The following is an 18,621-nucleotide window of genomic DNA, read 5'->3' as shown; positions in this document are numbered from 1 at the left end:
ATATTATAACTGGCCTGCAATTTTTTTTTCTCTCTCCTCACTTCTGCAGCATGGACCCAATGTGTGCTTTATCTGAGCAGGTGAAATGCTTGACTCAGTCACTGCAGAAGCTTAGTTTGGAACACCAAGCTCTGGCCCAGTCTCAACGGCGGGTTGAGGATTCAGTTCAGGGGGTACTTTCCACAGGCTTCCAGCAGGTGGGGAATAGAGATGTCATTCTGGTCCCACCCGAATCCCCAGTTAAATTGCCAGATATGTTTTCTGGTAACAAAGATGATTTCAGGGCATTTAAGGAGGGCTGTAAGCTCTTTTTCTCTTTGAGACCCCGTTCCTCTGGGGATGAGAAACAGAGGGTGGGGGTAGTTATGTCCCTGCTTAGGGGGTCCCCACAAGCCTGGGCATTTTCGCTTTCCTCTTCTGCCCCGGAGAGAATGTCTGTGGATGCATTTTTTGAAGCCTTAGGGCTTATTTATGATGAGCCTGATAGAGTGCAGTTGGCTGAGGACAAGGTGATGAGTGTCTGTCAGGGGGAGCACTCGGCCGAGTGGTTCTGTACGAAATTCAGACGTTGGGCAGCCGAGAATTCCTGGAGTGATGCCGCCCTTCGGGGCTGTTCCACAGAGGCCTGTGTGAACGTCTGAAAGATGCTTTGGCACTCCATCCTCCGCCTGACTCCCTGGAGGATGCCATGACCCAAGCGGTTCGCATGGATCGCAGACTGCGGGCTAGAGGCATTATGCAACGGGAAACATCATTATTCTTCAGTGGAGATGAGACCCGGACTCTTCCTGTGGCTATGGAGGTGAGCGCTGTCACCTGTGAGGAAAAAGAAAGAAGACGCCGCGGGAGAAGCAGTTGTGCTTCTATTGTGGGGAATCCGGACACTGGAAGAAGGACTGCCCCTCCTGTCCGTCATCCTCCAAGATGGCGGGAAACGACTATGTCTGGGTAGTAGTCGAGGAGGCTACCCAGACCTTCAGGTACAATTTTCCTCACGTGCAAAAATGGTGCTGCAGGTGGAACTGGAACTTGGTTATGGTCCTATTGAGACTACTGCTTTTGTTGACTGTGGTTCTGCTGTGAATCTGATTGATACCAAAGTTATGACTCTCAATAAGATAGGGACAGTCAGGCTTCAGGATCCTGTTAAACTTGTGGCAATTGACTCGTCTCCTCTTACCCAGGGCGGTATCTGTTGCAGGTCTGAACTTTTTTCTCTAAAAGTGGGTTCCACTCATGTGGAAAAACTAAGTTGTCTTGTGCTAGATAACTTGCCTGCAGGACTGGGACTGGGGATGCCTTGGCTTCAACGCTATAATCCTACCATTGATTGGGTTACAGGGGAAATCACTCAATGGGGATGCAATGATAAATGTGGTAACCTGGGATATCTTGTTAACACTGTTAAATCTGTGTCTGTGTCGTCTGTCGGTCTGGAAGGTATTCCGGAGTATCTGAAGGATTTTGAAGACATTTTTTCCGAAAGTGAGGCTGAGGCGCTGCCACCACGTAGACCCTATGATTGTGCCATTGATTTAGTACCCGGAGCCAAGTTACCTAAGGCTCGATTGTTCAATTTGTCTGGGCCTGAGCGCCAAGCCACGAAGGAGTACATAGCTGAGAGTCTCTGCAAAGGGCATATCAGGCCTTCTGTGTCACCTGTGGCAGCAGGATTCTTCTTTGTGAAGAAGAAAGATGGTGGTTTGCGGCCGTGCCTCGACTTTCGAGAACTTAACAAGATAATGGTTAGCAACACTTACCCGCTTCCCCTCATCCCAGACTTATGTAACCAGTTAGCGGGGGCCCAATGGTTCTCCAAGTTAGATCTGCGGGGGGCCTACAATCTGATAAGGGTTCGGGAAGGGGCCGAGTGGAAAACTGCATTCCTCACATCAGAAATTATTATTATTACTATTATTACTACCTTCATGCAATTTTTGCAATATATTTTTTTACTTTTTTATTCCAGGATATTTGTTTTGTGTTTTGCTTTTGATTCCTCACATCAGAAGGACTCTTTGAGAACCTGGTTATGCCGTTTGGGTTAACTAATGCACCCGTTATTTTCCAGAATTTCATCAATGTTGTGTTTTCTAACCTGATAGGCCGTTTTGTTATTCTTTATTTGGATGACATTTTGGTGTATTCCCCGGACAGTCAATCTCACTTGCAACATCTAAGGACGGTTCTCCAGAGACTCAGGGAGAACCAATTGTTTGCTAAATTGGAAAAATGTTCGTTTTTTGTACAGGAACTGTCTTTTTTGGGGTTGATTGTGTCCTGTGAGGGGTTTCGTATGGATCCTAAGAAGGTGCTGGTGATCACGAACTGGGTTCAGCCTCAAGATCTCAAGGGGCTCCAGCGCTTCTTAGGATTTGCGAACTATTATCGAAGATTCATTAAAGGTTTCTCACAAGTGGTTAAACCACGCACGGATCTTACCCAGAAGGGTGCTGATGTAAAAAATTGGTCTGTACTCGCTAAGGAGTCCTTTTCAGCGATTAAGAAATGTTTCATGTCTGCCCCGGTGTTGGTACAACCAGACCCGTCCAAACCATTCATTGTGGAGGCGGATGCTTCTGAAGTGGGGGTGGAGGCTGTGCTGTCCCAGGGTCCAGCCACCCTTACTAATCTCAAACCCTGTGCCTTCTTCTCCAAGAAGTTCTCCTCAGCTGAGAAAAACTATGATGTAGGCAATAGAGAACTTCTTGCGGTCATACTTTTGCCTTTGGCCGAGTGTGGTGACGTCTGTGTGCCTGTTCGTTGTTATAGCTTGCTTATATGGTTCTGACCCGATTCTGTTCCCAGTTGTGAGTTTGCCTGTTGATTCTGTACTGCGCTACCCTCTCTGTGTATGACTCATTGCCTGTGACCTGACTACTCTCTGCTCGCCCCTCTTGTACCTTGCAGCTATCTCTGTGTGTGACTCATTGGCTACGTCCTGACTATTCACCCTGTCTATGCCCCTTGGTAACTTTGTCTCGCAGTTACCCTGCTAGGAGTTCTCTTGCTGCTCCTAGCTCCCTGGAGTTTAGGCCATGCCCCTAGCAGGTCCTGCGGCTCTGAAGTACTCATCTACTCGGCTGCTGCCCACACCACAGGTATCGTTGAGCACAGTTCGCTTTACTCAGGACACGCGCACTGGCTCAGTGAGCAAGTTCAGTGCGGTGTTCCTGACACCTAGTTTTTGACAAGAAGTATTGCTCTGGTAATCCAAAAATAAACCATCGACCTGTAACAAAAAGAAAACAAAAAAGCAACCATATCCTTAACTCTCCGCTGCTCAGTCAGGTCCCCCGCTGCAATCCATCAGAAAGGGTTAAGTGGTTTACACAGGGACTGGTGCTAATGCGACCAGCCCCATGTAAACCACTGCCAGAATGAATTATTTCATCTCTGCGCAGCCTCCTTGGCTGCCCGGAGATGAACTAATGAGCGTGGGAAAGTTTCTGAATTTTTTCCCACGCTCATCAGTTCACCTCAGGTCAGCCAGGGGACTCCGCGCAGCCTCACTGATGTCACTGGCTGACCTGAGGTGAACTGATGAGTGTGGGAAAAAATGCAGAAAATTTCCCACGGTAATTAGTTCATCTCAATTAGAGGTATGAAACCAAGTGTTGAAGGTTTCTTACTTTGCAGCATTTTTTTTCCCACACCTGCTTAATACTTTTTCACAGTACTGTATATACTAGTCAAGAATCACAGAATTGGTCAATTTACTGCATACAATTCTGTTTAGAATCATAGAATCGCTAAATCTTCTCAGACAGATGTCTGTCCAGTCTCTGTTTGAAGACTTGTATTGAAGGAGAACTCACCACTGTCATGCCCGCCATGTCCATTGTGCCTGTCATGCCCGCCATGTCTGTTGTGCCGCATGACCCCTGGAGCAGTATGCACGTGCACTGAATTCTCATGCCCGTTATGTCTCATGCTGCTAGATCCCTGGAAGCAGTGTGCACACGCACCTTGTGACTGTTGTGCTGCAAGATGCCTGGAGCAGTGTGCACGCACGCCTTACCTCATAGCTTCACGCCGTTGCTAGGTAACCATCTGTCTCTGCTCTGATTCTGCAATCCTCTCTGTATTCCTGGAGCCCCTGATCATGAGACCTTTCCTATGTTCCAGCACTGCCTGACCCAGCTAACCTCTCAGTGTTTGTGGAGCCCCTGATCATGTGACCTTCTCTATGGTCCAGCCCAGTCTGATCTAGCAACGCTCTCTATGATCCTGAAGGAACTGAACCGGAAGTGCAGGTGCTAATGCCCTATATCAGACCGCCCTTTCCTATGGTCGGGGCCTGAGTATTGTGTTGCTTCCCTGCGTGGCTGCTTGGTTTGCTCGGTCGCTCTCTGTATTCTGTGCCCCTGCACTCGGCCTTGTAGTGCATCTCTGCACACGCTCTGTGCTTGTACTCTGCCTCTTGTCCCGTGCCTTGTCTTGTGTTTTTCCTTTGTGCTATGTTTTGTCCTTGTTGTGCTTTGCCTTGTAGTCCTTCCTGTGTTCCCTTCCTTGCCTGCTTTGCCATGACTAGCCTTTGCTATGCTTTGCCTTGTGGTCCTTCCTATCTTCTCTGTCTTAACTTGTTCTTCCTTGCTCTTACCTATGGTGCTCTGTTATGCCTCCTGGCACACGCACCATTCCTCCTCTCTTACCTATGGTGCTCTGTTGTGCCTCCTGGCACACAAACCACTCCTCCTCTCTTACCTATGGTGCTCTGTAGTGCCTCCTGGCACACGCACCATTCCTCTCCTTTTACTTATGGTGCTCTGTTGTGCCTCCTGGCACACGCACCATTCCTCCTCTCATACCTTTTGTGCCCTCTGGCACATTCCGGAGCTAGTCTCAAGGTCTCCCCCTTGACCCGGCTCTGGGCTTCGGCCTACGCTCCGCTGCTAGCTCTGTTCTTGCCCTGACCTGACTGTGTTTCTGCCTATGTTCTGCTCTTTGCCCTGTACCTTGTCTTACCTTGTTTCTCGCCTTGCTTTGCCTTGTTTCTTGCCTTGCCTTGTTTCTTTGTGTTCCCTTTGCATGCGCCTGGCCTTCCTAGCCTCCTGTTTGTGCCTCAGCCGTGTCCGCCCTAGCTGTGCCCGCCTGCTTGTGCCTCAGCCCTGCTCGTCGGCCAGTGACAGCTGTGTCGCCTGTTATGCCCCAGTTCGTGTTCGCTGGAGTCTTGCCCGCCTGTCTGTGCTGCAGCCCGACCAGCTAGCCAGTGCCCCAGCCGTGCTCTCTGTGCTTCCTTGCACCCACGCTGTCTCTGCACTGTGTTTGCGTGCTCCTCTATTAGCAAGCGCAGGCCCTCGCCTGCCCCATGGCATACCTCCCCGTGCTTCTGTAAAAGTACGCGCAGGTCTTGCCATGTACCCTGTCGTGCCCTCTAGCACGCACAGGTCCTAGCCTATACCCTGGCGTGCCCCTCTGCACTCGCAGGACTCTGCTTTTAACCCTGACCCTGGCATGCCCCTCTGCACGTGCAGGACTCTGCCTTGAACCCTGACCCTGGCGTGCCCCTCTGCACGCGCAGGACTCTGCCTTGAACCTTTACCCTGGCGTGCCCCTCTGCACGCGCAGGACTCTGCCTTGAACCCTGTCCCTGGCGTGTCCCTCGGCACGCGCAGGACCTTGCCTTGAACCCTGACCCTGGCATGTCCCACGGCACGCGCAGGACCTTGCCTTGGACTTTGAACCCTGGCGTGTCTCTACACATGCACCCTGTCTTGTATGTTGAACTTTGAACCCTGGCGTGTCCCCTACACACGCACCGTACTTTGCACGTTGAACCTGGCGTGTCCCCTACACACGCACCTTGCCCTGGACCCTGGTGTGCCACTAGCACGCACCCTGCCTGGAATCTTGCCTTGGACCTCAGCATGTTCTCTAACACGCACCATGTCTGGAGATCTGTCATGCCTCCTTGCCTGTACCCTGGCTTGCCTGCTGGATTCCTGGAACCTGCCATCACTGCCAGAGATCGTAAGCATGAAGACTGCGGCCTGATGTCCGGAGCTGGTGTCCACAGCCTGATGCCCTGATCCTTGCCAGCTGTCCGGAGTCCGATGCCATCGTGTCCTTGCCAGTAACCGGGCTAACCTTCTGACACGTACCATGCCATGGACCTTGGCGTGGCACGCACGCACCTTGCTGTGTTTGCCTGTTATCACGTTTTGCACTTAATGTTATCCTGAATTTGCCTTAATGAAGATACCTTGAATTCACGTATTGTCTTGTTTCCTGCACGTCCTTTGTCATCAGACACTCATACCTAGTGTCTACTTGAGCCGGCCGTCTGGTTCCAGCAGTCGTGGTGGCTCACCCCCTTGGTCTTGCCCCTGACACTCCCTGTATAGGGGGTGGTTCCTCACAAGGTCAGCTCGCCCTAGGTGAGTGGGTGCCACGACCCAGAGGGTCCACTCTAAAGAAATCGACTCACCGTAAGCTGACCTCGTCATAACCACCTCTCATGGCAGCCTGTTCCACTCATTGATCACTCTAACTGTCAAAAAGTATTTTTTCTAATATCTAATCTGTGTCTCCTCCCATTCAGTTTCATCCCATTGCTTCTAGTCTTTCCTTGTGCAAATAAAGATGATCCTTCTACAATGTGACAGCCCTTGAGATATTTGTAGACAGCTATTAAGTCTCCTCTCAGTCTTCTCTTTTGGAAGCTAAACATTCCCAAATCCTGCAACCTTTCCTCGTAAGACAGGGTTTGCAGACCGGTCACCATTCTGGTCGCTCTTTTCTGAACTTGCTCCATTTGTTGATGTCTTTTTTAAAATGTGGCGCCCAAAACTGGACACAGCATTCCAGATGAGGTCTGACCAAAGAGGAGTAGAGGGCAATAATGACTTCACATGATCTAGACTGTATGCTTCTGTTAATACATCCTAGAATTGCATTTGCCTTTTTTGCTGCTGCATCACACTGTTGACTCATATTCAGTCTGTGATCTATTAGTATACCCAAGTCTTTTTCACATGTGCTGTTGCTTAGCCCTATTCCTCCCATTCTGTATATGCTTTTTTCATTTTTATTGCCCAGATGTAGTTCTTTGCATTTTTACCTGTTAAAAACCATTCTGTTAGTTGCTGCCCACTGCTCCAGTTTATTTATATCTTTTTAAATCCTCTCTTTCCTCTCTAGTATTAGCTATCACTCCTAGCTTTGTGTCATCAGCAAATTTAATCAGTTTACCCTCAATTCCTTCATCTAAATCGTTGATAAAGATTTTGAACAATACAGGGCCCAGGACAGAGCCCTGTGGTACCCCACTTGAGACATTCTTCCAACTGGATGTGCAGCCATTTACGACCACTCTTTGGGTCTGATCACTAGGCCAGTTATGAATCCACCTAACAGTTGCCTTGTCCATTCCATACTTAGTCATTTTTTCAATAAGGATTGTGTGAGATACTTTGTCAAATGCTTTGCTGAAGTCAAGATATACTATATCAACAGCATTTCCATGATCCACCCAATCAGTGATTCTGTCATAGAAGGAAATTAAGTTAGTCTGACATGACTTATTAGTTACAAATCCATGCTGACTCTGCTTAATCACTTCATTCTTATCCAGGTACTTACATACATGTTGTTTAATAATTTGTTCAAAGATCTGTCACGCCGTCTCTGCATACTCACCCGACCATCGCTCACACGCCGCAGCCCCTCGCCGCTCGACAGCCACGGCGGTCACCTCTGACAGGCGTGCGGCTGAAGGCGTCTTTGCATGCAATTCGCATGTGCCATAGGCCGCGGCCGTGCCTCCCTTCTGCTTCTTGTGCTCCGGCTATGCCCTGACCCGGAAGCACCCCTTGACCAATGGCAGACCAGACAGGGACATATCAGGCCGCTTCCCCCTGAGGGAGGCGCCTGATCGTTGTGTTTCCTAGCACACTGGGCCTCGCTTCTTCGTGTGCTCTCTGCAGTCTCACAGTCCCGTTCTCGTGTACTCCCTGCAGCAGCCTCGCATCCGGCTATCCGTGTCCCCTGCTGTACTCCAGTCCTGCCTCCGGTGTTCCTGTTCCATCCTGCTCCAGTCCTGCCGTCCTACTCCAGTCCTGCCTCCGGTGTTCCTGTTCCATCCTGCTCCAGTCCTGCCGTCCTACTCCAGTCCTGCCTCCGGTGTTCCTGTTCCATCCTGCTCCAGTCCTGCCATCCTACTCCAGTCCTGCCTCTGGTGCTCCTGTTCCATCCTGTTCCAGTCCTGCCGTCCTACTCCAGTCCTGCCTCCGGTGTTCCTGTTCCATCCTGCTCCAGTCCTTCCATCCTACTCCAGTTCTGCCTCTGGTGTTCCTGTTCCATCCTGCTCCAGTCTTTCCGTCCTCCTCTAATCCTGTCTCCTGTGTTCCTGCTCCAGCCATCCCTCCACGTTCCAGTGTACTGTCTTACTCCATTCCTGTCTCCTGTGTTCCAGCTCTGTCCTGTCATCTACACTTCAGTCCCTCCACGTTCCAGTGTACTGTCTTACTCCACTCCTGTCTCCTGTGTTCCAGCTCTGTTCTGTCATCTATACTTCAGTCCCACACTCCTACTCCAGTCCATCCTGAGCCGCCCCTCTCGGGAATGGCTACCGTGGTACTCGAACCCCTAGGCCTGCTCCTAATGGTCCGTGTATAGGAGTCGGTTCCACCAGGCAGCTCGCCTTGGGCCCCTCAGCGCCACGGCCCAGAGGGTCCACTCCTGGAGCTTCCGGCTCCAGACCAGCCACGCTAACAAGATCTTTCCTGGTATAGATGTCAGACTCACCGGCCTATAGTTGCCTGGGTCCACCTTCTTCCCCTTTTTGAAGATAGGAACAACATTTGCTCTTCTCCAGTCTTCTGGAACTTCTCCTGTTCTCCACGAATTTTCAAAGCTTATGGAGAGGGGTTCAAAAATTTCTTCTGCTATCTCCTTCAGTACTCTGGGGTGTAATTCATCTGGACCTGGATACTTGAATTCATTTAGGTTAGCTAAGTGTTTGCAGGAGTCACACTGGAGCAATTGTATAGATTTCTGACCCTAAAGGTGTCATTAATAGCCTACAGCAGCACGAAGCACCCACAACAACGTGTGTATGAACAAACCGTTTTACAATATGAATTGTCTTTAAAAAGTTATTTCCCCCTTGAGCTGTAGTTCTAAAAATCTGTATAATAATGAAGATAATTGGAATGCAAAGAATGCAGAAATAGAATACTGAAATAATTTCCAGAATTATCTATAACACTTGACTTATTTCAAGAGGGTTTCAGGCAGAATTCATTTTGTTTCCTTAGTTATTGTCTCCCTTTAAAAAGAGGTCATGTATATTGGCCTCATTGATAGAGCAGTACAGCATGGAATGCCACTTTGTCTCTTTCCCAATCCCCAGTAATAGTGAGTCTAGGTAGGTATGTAGAAACAAGACTGCAATAATTCTGTCACAGCACCATTTGTCATGATGCTTGTTATGCTCTGTAAGTTTGACATGAAATCAATGGCATTACCTTCATGTCATGTTATCTGGAATGATATATATTCAGGACCCCAATGCCTGCCCTGCTGCAGAAGATGAAACATAAGAACATAATATAACTGATTATATCTGATGGGAAAATGATATTGATTTATATATTAATAGCTCCTGAAGACGTGGCTCTTAGCAATCAATAGAAGAATAAAATGTATATTATTATTATCATTTATTTATATAGCGCCATTAATTCCATGGTGCTGTACATGAGAAGGGGGGTTACATACAAAGTTATAGATATCGTTAACAGTAAACAAACTTACAAAGACTGACTGGTGCAGAGAGGAGAGGACCCTGTCCTTACGGACTTACATTCTATGGGATAGTGGGGAAGAGACAGAAGGTCGGGGGTGCAGCAGCTCTGGTGGTTTTGAGGTGGCAGCTTGGGCGGTGGTGAGGCGGCAGAATGGTTATTGCAGGCTGTAAGCTTTCCTGAAAAGATGGGTTTTCAGGTTCCGTTTGAAGGATCCGAGGGTGGTGGATAATCGGACGTGTTGAGGCATGGAAATCCAGAGGATAGGGGATATTCGGGAGAAATCTTGGAGGCCGTTGTGTGAGGAACGAATAAGTGTGGAGGAGAGTAGGAGGTCTTGGGAGGATCGAAGTTTACATAAGGGAAGATATTGGGAGATTAGTTCAGAGAGGGAGAGGCAGGGGAGTAGCGAAGAGAGAGGTGGATTAGTCGGGCAGCAGAGTTGAGAACAGACTGGAGTGGTGCAAGAGAGTTAGCAGGGAGGCCACAGAGGAGAGTGTTGCAGTAGTCAAGGCGGGAGACAATGAGGGCATGTACAAGAGTTTTTGTAGATTGAGGGCTGAGGAAGGGATGGATTCTGGAAATATTTTTGAGTTGGAGGTGACAGGGGGTGGCAAGAGTTTGGACATGTGGTTTGAAGGAAAGGGCAGAGTCGAGAGTTACTCCGAGGCAGCGGATTTCAGGTGTGGGAGATAGCGTGATGCCGTTTACCATAATAGATAGATCAGGGAGGAAAGACAATGAGTTCAGTTTTGTCTACATTGAGTTTTAACCCCTTAAGCCCCAAGGGCGGTTTGCACGTTCATGACCGGGCCAGTTTTTACAATTCTGACCATTGTCCCTTTATGAGGGTATAACTCTGAAACGCTTCCATGGATCCCGGTGATTCTGACATTGTTTTCTTGTGACATATTGTCATGTTAGTGGTAAAAATTCATTGATATAACTTGCGTTTATTAGTGAAAAAAATGGAAATTTGGCGAAAATGTCACAATTTTCCAAATTTGAATTTTTATGCCCTTAAATCACAGAGATACGGCACACAAAAAACTTAATAAATAACATTTCCCACATGTTTACTTTACATCAGCACAATTTTGGAACCAAAATTTTTTTTTGTTAGGAAGATATAAGGGTTAAAAATTGACCAGCGATTTCTCATTTTTGCAACACCATTTAATTTTTACGTACCACATCACATTTGAAGCCACTTTGAGGGGTCTATATGATAGAAAATACCCAAAAGTGACACCATTCTAAAAACTGCACCCCTTAAGGTTCACCACATTCAAGAAGTTTATTAACCCTTTAGGTGCGTCACAGGATTTTTTTGAATATTTAAAAAAAATTAACATTTAACTTTTTTTCACAAAAAAAATAATTCAGGTTCAATTTTTTTTATTTTACCAAGGGTAACAGGAGAAATTGGACTGCAAAAGTTATTGTGCAATTTGTCCTGAGTACGCTGATACCTGATATGTGGGGGGGAACCACTGTTTCGGTGCATGGCAGACCTCAGAAGGGAAGGAGCGCCGTTTGACTTTTTCAATGCAAAATTGGCTGGAATTCAGATCGGACGCCATGTCGCGTTTGGAGAGCCCCTGATGTACCTAAACAGTGGAAACCCCCACAAGTGACCCTATTTTGGAAACTAGACCCCCCAAGGAACTTATCTAGATATGTGGTGAGAACTTTGAACCCACAAGGGCTTCACAGAAGTTTATAACATACAGCCGTACAATTAAAAAATCATATTTTTTCCACAAAAATGATCTTTTCACCCTCAATTCTTATTTTTCCAAGGGTAACAGGACCCTAAAAGATATTGTGCAATTTGTCCTGAGTGCGCTGATGCCCCACATGTGGGGGTAAACCACTATTTGGGTGCATGGCAGAGCTCGGAAGGGAAGCAGCCCCATTTGACGTTTTTGGCTGGAATTGAGATCGGACACCATGTCGCGTTTGTAAAGCCCCTGATGTACCAAAACAGTAGAAACCCCCCACAAATGACACCATTTTGGAAACTAGACCCCCAAAGGAACTTATCTAGATGTGTGGTGAGCACTTTGACCCCCCCAATGCTTCACAGAAGTTTATAACGACCGGGCGTGAAAATAAAAATATCGTATTTTTTCAACTAACATCATCTTTTAGTCCCGATTTTTTATATTTTCCCAAGGGTAACAGGAGAAATTGGACCCCAAAAGTTGTTGTCCAATATGTCCTGAGTACCCTGATACCTCATATGTGGGAGAAAACTACTGTATGGGCACACGTCGGGCCTCGGAAGGGAAGCAGTGACGTTTTGGAATGCAGACTTTGATGGATTGGTCTGCGGGTGTCATGTGCATTTGGAGAGCCCCTGATGTATCTAAACTCTTGAAACTCCCCACAAGTGACCTCATTTTGGAAACTAGACCCCCCACGGAACTTATCTAGATGTGTAGTGAGCACTTTGAACCCCTTCACAGAAGTTTATAACGCCTGGGCGTGAAAATAAAAAAATCATTTTTTCCACAAAAATGATATTTTTGCCCCCAATTTTTTATTTTCCTAAGGGTAACAGGAGAAATTGGACCCCAAAAGTTGTTTTGCAATTTGTCCTGAGTATGCTGATACCCTATATGTGGGGGTAAAACACTGTTTGGGCGCATGGCAGAGCTTGGAAGGGAAGGAGCACCATTTGACTTTTTCAATGCAGAATTGGCTGGAATTGAGATCAGACGCCATGTTGCATTTGGAGAGCCCCTTATGTGTCCAAACAGTGGAAACCCCCCAATTATAACTCCAACCCTAACCCTAACACACCCCTAACCCTAATGGGAAAATGGAAATAAATACATTTTTTTTTATTTTATTATTTTTCCTAACTAAGGGGGTGATAACGGGGGGTTTGATTTACTATTTATGGCGGTTTTTACGTTTGGCAGCTGTCACACGCTAAAAGACTCTTTTTATTGTAAAAATAGTTTTTGCATCACCACATATTGAGAGCTATAATTTTTCCGTATTTTGACCCACTGAGTCATGTGAGGTCTTATTCTTTGCGGGATGAGTTGACATTTTTATTGGTACCATTTTCGGGCACGTGACATTTTTTGATCGCTTTTTATTCCGATTTTTGGGATGCAGAATGAACAAAAACCAGCGTTTCATGAATTTCTTTTGGGGGGGTGCGTTTACACCATTCCGCGTGCGGTAAAATTGATAAAGCGGTTTTATTCTTCGGGTCAGTACGGTTACAGCGATACCTCATTTAGGTCTTTTTTTATGTTTTGGCGGTTTTATGCAATGAAAAACTATTTTATATAAAAAATAATTATTTTTGCATCGCTTTATTCTGCGAGCTATAACTTTTTTATTTTTTTGTGGATGATGCTGTATGGCAGTTCGTTTTTTTGCGGGACAAGCTGACATTTTCAGCGGTACCATGGATATTTATATGCGTCTTTTTGATCGCGCGTTATTGCACTTTTTGTTCGGTGGTATGATAATAAATCATTATTTTTTGCTTCGTTTTTTATTTTTTAAGGGGTTCACTAAAGGGGTTAACTAATGAGACAGTTTTATAGGGCGGGTCGTTACGGACGCGGCGATACCAAATATGTGTACTTTTATTGTTTGTTTTTTTTTATTTTCAAAAAATGAATTTATTGGGGAATATTTTTTTTTTACTAATTTATTTAGCGATTTTTTTAAAATTATTTTTACACTTTTTTTTTTTTTTTTTTAACTTTATCACATTGTCCCAGGTGGGACATCACTGTCCTGTGACAGATCGCTGATCTGTCACATCACAGATCACTGTGACAGATCAGCGATCTGTCACAGGCACTGCTGCAGACTTCCTCATGCCTGCGCTTTGCAGGCAGTGAGGAAGTTCGCTCCCTACAGGCCCCTGAAGGTCCCCGTCGCCATCTTGGATCCGGGAGCCTGTAGGGAAAGAGCCCCCCGCAGTAGCTCTGCACATTGCGCTGCCGTGGGGGGCTCAGGGAAGCACGGAGGGAGCCCCCTCCCTGCCGATGCTTCCCTTTAACCCCCGGTACACCGCAATCGTGTTTGATCGCGGTGTACAAGGGGTTGACGTGTCGGGGGCGGTCCGTGACCACCCCTGACACATTTTGCCGGGTGTCAGCTGTGATAATCAGCTGACACCCAGCCGCGATCAGCGGCGCTCACCACGTGGGCGCCGCTGATCGCTTTGACGTACTATCCCGTCCCTGGGAATTAAGTCCCAGGTCACATGGACCGGATAGTACGTCTCATGGCAGAAAGGGGTTAAGAAGCAAGAAGTGAAAAAGGAGGATATGGCTGATAGACACTCTGGGATTCTGGACAGCAGAGAGGTGACATCTGGGCCAGAGAGGTAGATCTGAGTGTTGTCTGCATACAGGTGGTACTGGAAGCCATGGGACTTTGAGTTGTCCTAGGCCAATAGTATAGATGGAAAAAAGTAGGGGCCCCAGGACAGAGCCTTGTGTACAAACACATTTGATCAGTTTAAAGGGAACCTGTCATCAGGATCTACCCCCTATAAGATAACAATGTTATAGTTCGGTACCTTTTAACAGTGATCCCGTTCATCAGCAGTGTCCTCTACATTTTATCATAAATTATTTAATATTGTGGCACCCAGGGGTGGATTAAGGGTAGCCAGGGCCCCGGGCTGTTCAGACTCTGTGGGCCACCCGGTCATGTGATGGGGTTCGGGAAGTCACCACTAGTTTTCATGACGCATACGGTACATCAAGGGGCGGGAAGGGGTTAAATACTGAGGTAAAAAAACCTGCAAATACGCAACGTGTGCACGAGGCCTCACAAATACTGAGGTAAAAAACACCAAATACTCAGTGTGTCCATGAGGCCTTTCAAATACTGAGTGAAAAACTCACCAAATACTCAGCGTCTGCACGTGGCCTTGTAAATACTGAGGTAAAAACTCACCAAATACTCAGCGTGTGCATGAGGCCTTACAAATACTGGAAGGCTTCCACACAACATCTAGTCCTGACTCACCTGTACCTAACATCGAAACCATGTAATAGTCTGCAATCACCTGCTGACCTGGACCTATGACCTGTCAGACAAGTCACATCACATGAGTCACACAGAGGCTTCTGCTTCATGAACTTCCCCAGATAGAAGAAGCAGCCTCCGATGTGCAGCCTGTGGCCGGATACACAGGAAGAGACGCTCTTCGTCACAGGCTGTGCCTAACATGTCAGCAGAGGGGTTAACGCCACAGACAAGTCGCCGTCTCCTCACACACTGGACACGACACTGCATCTGGCAACGAACAAGCGCACATTGCGCAATGTTAGTCATGTCCCAGATGTTCAGCATGTGGAAGACCAAGGGGGGACAAAAAAGACCCCAGGATTGGAACAGTAGCATGGGAAAGTGGACGGCAGTGGGAGGGGCAGGGTTTATATAGGGGTCGGAGTAAGTATATATATTATATATATGCGGGCAGCGCACACATGCACAATCCTCAGGTTGTATAACTTTCAACTGGTCAAAACAGTTCTCTCAGTAGGCCAAGAAAGAAATGTGGCAGGAATAAAGTACACCTCATAGTAACTTATGTGTGAGGCAGAGGTAACAAGACCTGCCATCTCGTGCCCATCTTACTAGAGGTGCCCACTGCCCACATATAACAAAGTTGATGGAAACAGATGACTTCCACTATGATGATTGGTTACCGGCCGCCCGACCACACCCATTTCACAACTAGTCACACCCATGTCGACGCCCCAACCACACCCATTTAGCACTGCTGATCACACTGACTGGTACTGAGGACACACTGACTGGTACTGAGGAAAAGAAAGAACAGAGAAAAAAGAGAGAGAAAGAATAAAGTAAGAGAGAAACAGAGAGAGAGGAAGAAAGAAAGGGGACAGAAAAAAGAACAGAGAGAGAAAAAAGATAGAGGGGAAAGAAAGAAAGAACAGAGAGGGAGAAAGAAAGAACGGAGAGAAAGAAAAAGGGGAAAGAAAGAACAGAGAGAAAGAAAGGGGAAAGAAAGAACAGAGAGGGAGAAAGAAATAAAGAGGGGAAAGAAGGAACAAAGAGAGAAAGAAAGAGTTGAAAGAAAGAACAAAGAGAGAAAAAAAGAAAGGGGAAATAAAGAACAGAGAGGGAGAGAGAAAGAAAGAGGGTAAAGAAAAAACAGAAAGTGAAAGAAAGAACAGAGAGAGAAAGAAAGAAAGACAAGGAAAGAGGGGAAAGAAAGATTCTATAAAGATATACCATCCCGGCTCACATTGTAGTGCCCACCTGAGCCTCCTGGTGCAGGACATATCATGATCCACTCACATGGCCGACATCCCCGAGTCCAAGGCGATCCCGCTGTTTGCGCTGTCGGAAGAGGACTTAGGACATGGTGATGATCTGAAGCATTCCCTGAAGTGCCTCCATGGTTCCGTCACAATCTCCTCCGGTCAGCTTCCAGCACGTGCAAAACAGAAGCCGCGGAGACACCATCACGTGTTTCTCAACGCAAGCAATGACCAGCCAGGTCTTTGCCCGGGAAGGAACAACCACGGGAAGGGCAGTCTCCAATGAAGGAAACCACCTATGCCAAAACATGGTATCCATCCACATACAGCTGTTTCGGGGTATTGCCCCTCATCAGTGTGGAGTAGGAAACTGGCTGGTAGGAGCAATGCCTAGTAAAAAAGACTATGAAGAGGAGGATGAATGAACTCATGGAGATCAACATCCGACACTGCGGAGACACCATCACGTGTTTCTCAACGCAGTGATTCTAGAGCACTGCCCCAATCCCTTATGGGAAATATGTAAAACATGCAAAACAGAAGCCGCGGAGACACCATCACGTGTTTCTCAACGCAAGCAATGACCAGCCAGGTCTTTGCCCGGGAAGGAACAACCACGGGAAGGGCAGTCTCCAATGAAGGAAACCACCTATGCCAAAACATGGTATCCATCCACATACAGCTGTTTCGGGGTATTGCCCCTCATCAGTGTGGAGTAGGAAAGAAAGAAATGTGGCAGGAATAAAGTACACCTCATAGTAACTTATGTGTGAGGCAGAGGTAACAAGACCTGCCATCTCGTGCCCATCTTACTAGAGGTGCCCACTGCCCACATATAACAAAGTTGATGGAAACAGATGACTTCCACTATGATGATTGGTTACCGGCCGTCCGACCACACCCATTTTACAACTAGTCACACCCATGTCGACGCCCCAACCACACCCATTTAGCACTGCTGATCACACTGACTGGTACTGAGGACACACTGACTGGTACTGAGGAAAAGAAAGAACAGAGAAAAAAGAGAGAGAAAGAAAGAATAAAGAAAGAGAGAAACAGAGAGAGAGGAAGAAAGAAAGGGGACAGAAAAAAGAACAGAGAGAGAAAAAAGATAGAGGGGGAAGAAAGAAAGAACAGAGAGGGAGAAAGAAAGAACGGAGAGAAAGAAAAAGGGGAAAGAAAGAACAGAGAGAAAGAAAGAACAGAGAGGGAGAAAGAAATAAAGAGGGGAAAGAAGGAACAAAGAGAGAAAGAAAGAGTTGAAAGAAAGAACAAAGAGAGAAAAAAAGAAAGGGGAAATAAAGAACAGAGAGGGAGAGAGAAAGAAAGAGGGTAAAGAAAAAACAGAAAGTGAAAGAAAGAACAGAGAGAGAAAGAAAGAAAGACAAGGAAAGAGGGGAAAGAAAGATTCTATAAAGATATTATACCATCCCGGCTCACATTGTAGTGCCCACCTGAGCCTCCTGGTGCAGGACATATCATGATCCACTCACATGGCCGACATCCCCGAGTCCAAGGCGATCCCACTGTTTGCGCTGTCGGAAGAGGACTTAGGACATGGTGATGATCTGAAGCATTCCCTGAAGTGCCTCCATGGTTCCGTCACAATCTCCTCCGGTCAGCTTCCAGCACGTCACTTCCGATGGAATATCACATACGAGTTTTCAAGTGCTCCTCGGGGCTCCGCCGTATACTCCTGTATCCGCGGGAAAAGTAATCTCCTGGTCGGGGCCTGGGGCAGACTCTCATAATCTGGGACGGTTGGGAGGTATGAATGCTCCACATCATACACATTGTACACGCATGGCTCCGCACACCTCATACACACACGGTTCCACTTTGTATGCCTCGTACACACGGCTTCGCTCCGTACACATCTCATACACATGGCTCCACTCCGTAAACCTTGTACACACGCAGCTCTGCTCCGTACACCTTATACACACACGGCCATGCTCTGTACACCTTGTACACACATGGTTCTGCTCCGTAAACCTTGTACACATGCGGCATACACCTCGTTCACACGCGGCTCCGCTCCGTAAACACATGGCTCAGCTCTGTACACTTTGTACACACAGGGCTCCGCTCCGTACACCTCGTACAGACGCGGCTCTGCTCTGTAGACCACGTACACACGGCTTCGCTCCGTACACCTCGTACACACATGCGGCTTCGCTCCGTACACCTCGTATACACACACAGCTTCGCTCCGTACACCTCGTACACACACGCGGCTCCGTTCCTTATGCACGTGGCTCTGCTCCGTACACCTGTTACGCACGTAGCTCCGCTCTGATTACCTGTACACGTAGCTCCGCTCTGTAAACACACATCTCAGCATCTCAGCTTTGTACACACGCGGCTCCGCTCCGTACACACATGCGGCTTCGCTCTGTACACCTCATACACACGCGGATTCGCTCCATACACAAATGCGGCTTCGCTCCATACACCTCGTACACACATGCGGCTTCGCTCCGTACACCTCGTACACACACGCGGCTCTGCTCCGTACACCTCGCACAAGCGCGGCTCCGCACACCCCTTACATGTGCAGCTCCGCTCTGTACACCTCGTACACATGC

The 18,621-nt window shown here is 47.5% G+C and overlaps 1 protein-coding gene across 14 annotated transcripts in view; it reads left to right on the top strand.

The window, feature by feature from the left end:
- Nucleotides 1–18,621, top strand: part of DGKA (diacylglycerol kinase alpha) — a 339,192-nt gene that overhangs the window by 218,209 nt on the left and 102,362 nt on the right. The window lies entirely within an intron of this gene.

The sequence above is a fragment of the Dendrobates tinctorius genome, unplaced genomic scaffold, assembly GCF_039654945.1.
Source record: "Dendrobates tinctorius isolate UK_male_01 unplaced genomic scaffold, ASM3965494v1 ptg000187l, whole genome shotgun sequence".
Classification (NCBI taxonomy): Eukaryota; Metazoa; Chordata; class Amphibia; order Anura; family Dendrobatidae; genus Dendrobates; species Dendrobates tinctorius.
Note: the sequence above shows the minus strand (reverse complement) of the source record. Positions and strands in the feature narration are given on the sequence as shown.